Raw genomic sequence first — 2829 nt, 5'->3', positions numbered from 1 at the left:
AATGCAGAGTGATGCATACGGAGCAAAAAGAGAAAGAAACAGTGCATCATGGGAACCCCCCCACAGTCTACGTCTAAAGCAACATAACCAAGGGATGGTCCAGGGTCACCCGATCCAGCCCTAACTATAAGCCTTAGCGAAAAGGAAAGTTTTAAGCCTAATCTTAAAAGTAGAGAGGGTGTCTGTCTCCCTGATCTGAATTGGGAGCTGGTTCCACAGGAGAGGAGCCTGAAAGCTGAAGGCTCTGCCTCCCATTCTACTCTTACAAACCCTAGGAACTACAAGTAAGCCCGCAGTCTGAGAGCGAAGCGCTCTAATGGGGTAATATGGTACTACGAGGTCCCTAAGATAAGATGGGACCTGATTATTCAAAACCTTATAAGTAAGAAGAAGAATTTTAAATTCTATTCTAGAATTAACAGGAAGCCAATGAAGGGAGGCCAACACGGGTGAGATATGCTCTCTCCTGCTAGTCCCCGTCAGTACTCTAGCTGCAGCATTCTGAACCAACTGAAGGCTTTTTAGGGAACTTTTAGGACAACCTGATAATAATGAATTACAATAGTCCAGCCTAGAGGAAATAAATGCATGAATTAGTTTTTCAGCATCACTCTGAGACAAGACCTTTCTGATTTTAGAGATATTGCGTAAATGCAAAAAGGCAGTCCTACATATTTGTTTAATATGCGCTTTGAATGACATATCCTGATCAAAAATAACTCCAAGATTTCTCACAGTATTACTAGAGATCAGGGAAATGCCATCCAGAGTAACGATCTGGTTAGACACCATGCTTCTAAGATTTGTGGGGCCAAGTACAATAACTTCAGTTTTATCTGAGTTTAAAAGCAGGAAATTAGAGGTCATCCATGTCTTTATGTCTGTAAGACAATCCTGCAGTTTAGCTAATTGGTGTGTATCCTCTGGCTTCATGGATAGATAAAGCTGGGTATCATCTGCATAACAATGAAAATTTAAGCAATACCGTCTAATAATACTGCCCAAGGGAAGCATGTATAAAGTGAATAAAATTGGTCCTAGCACAGAACCTTGTGGAACTCCATAATTAACTTTAGTCTGTGAAGAAGATTCCCCATTTACATGAACAAACAAAAATGGTAATGAGTGAAACTTAAACTGTCGCTCGTAGCTAGTCTCTCTTCCTCTACTCCTATTTCCGTCACCCTTTCCTTCTTCTTCTTCTTTGTGTTTAATGGCGGTTGGCAACCAGCTTATATAGAGCATTACCATCACCAACTGGACTGCAGTGTTGGACAGGAGGCTAACATCCAAGTGGCCCGGTCACACAGCACATGACGATTCCTAAATGAAGGGGAAATAGTAAAAAAGTCACAAATCGTTGAAAAAGGGTGGATGAACAAGCTTTATCACCGAATAGCCTGTGAATCAAGAGCACAAAAAGGACAAAAGAGGAAAGAAACGAAACCGAAGCTAATGTTGATCTCCACACTTTAAACGAAACACACCTGGAGCCACTGCTGGATCAGTGTGTGTCTGCATCTCTGCGTTCCAGGACTCGGTGCTGGGACGGAGCTCAGCTCCAAACAGAAGCACGTGATCCAATCCACTGTGGAGATCTGTGCGCACGTCGGTGGATCCACCTGCTCTGGTTCCTCATCCAGAACAAAAGAGGGATCATCTCCATCATCATCAGTATCCTCCCTGTCTGGTTGAGACTCTGACGACACGCTGTGCTCCGTCTTGCGCCAATAAAAAACAAAAAAAAACAAAAACTGAAGTGTTTGCTCAACATTCATAAGATGCCTCATTTAAAATAAAAAAAAAAAAAAAAAACACCACCACGCACAATAAATATGCCACAAAAATAATACACACTGCAAACATGCCAAATATTTCTCAAATACCAAAATTCTAATCGCTGTCTGTACATCTGAAATGAGCACGTAGAAGACAGAGGGGAGACACACACACACACAGAGAGAGAGAGAGAGAGAACTAGTGCTGTCGCTGTCTCTGCCTTTTTTTTTCCAAAACCCTGTTTCTGATCACCTCACGCACACACTGTGTACGTGGTTCAGACACACACACACACGAACGTGCTTCACCTTCTCTGCAGCTGATCACACTGGGTTAAATGAGGCCGATCGTGCTCCTCCAAAGTCTCCCTGAGGCAAACAAATAGGCAGTGATCAAGTTTCAATTTCAATTTATTTTCATTTATATAGTGGCAAATCACAAGAGTTGCCTCAAAGCGCTTCACACAGGTAAGGTCTAACCTTACTAACCCCAGAGCAACAGTGGTAAGGAAAAACTCCCTCTGAGGAAGAAACCTCAAGCAGACCAGACTCAAAGGGGTGACCCTCTGCTTGGGCCATGATACAGACACAAATTACAGAAACAATTCATGGACGAATATACAAGAGTTGCTGTTGGTGCACAGGACATGAGGGTTGCCAACACAAACACAACTCCCATCTATGGATGGAGCTGCACCTTAAACAGAGAAAAAACAGAATCAGGCATCAGAGGATCACTTCCTCAAAACTTCTGAACTGTCAAATGCTGAAAGAGCTGGCAGGTATTTCTCTCTGCACGGGCTGGAGGACAGGAAGCCCTCAGAGCTCACAGACACAATGCTGCAGCTATGGCCAGACTTTTTGTGCAGCAACTCTCTCCTCAGGTGCGCACAACACCATGATCGCAGACTGCTGTGCGCTGGAAATTATTCCTGGCTGGCCAGCACCACGGCATGACCGTTGCAGCACTCACCACATCACACGCAGCGGCAGAAGCCCCACACACCAGCTCACAAACCAGCTTCTGCACTGTGTGAAAACATTCAGCTGG

At 44.0% G+C, this 2829-nt stretch overlaps 1 long non-coding RNA gene across 1 annotated transcript; it reads right to left on the bottom strand.

Moving 5' to 3' along the window:
- Positions 1 to 1009: 1009 nt before the first annotated feature.
- Positions 1010 to 2293, bottom strand: LOC117506116. Its single transcript, XR_004559381.1, has 3 exons — positions 2088 to 2293; positions 1488 to 1721; positions 1010 to 1323 (listed from the first exon to the last, which is right to left on the bottom strand). It is a non-coding gene; the product is annotated as an uncharacterized LOC117506116 (long non-coding RNA).
- Positions 2294 to 2829: the final 536 nt, after the last annotated feature.

Source organism: Thalassophryne amazonica, unplaced genomic scaffold (assembly GCF_902500255.1).
Source record: "Thalassophryne amazonica unplaced genomic scaffold, fThaAma1.1, whole genome shotgun sequence".
Classification (NCBI taxonomy): domain Eukaryota; kingdom Metazoa; phylum Chordata; class Actinopteri; order Batrachoidiformes; family Batrachoididae; genus Thalassophryne; species Thalassophryne amazonica.
Note: the sequence above shows the minus strand (reverse complement) of the source record. Positions and strands in the feature narration are given on the sequence as shown.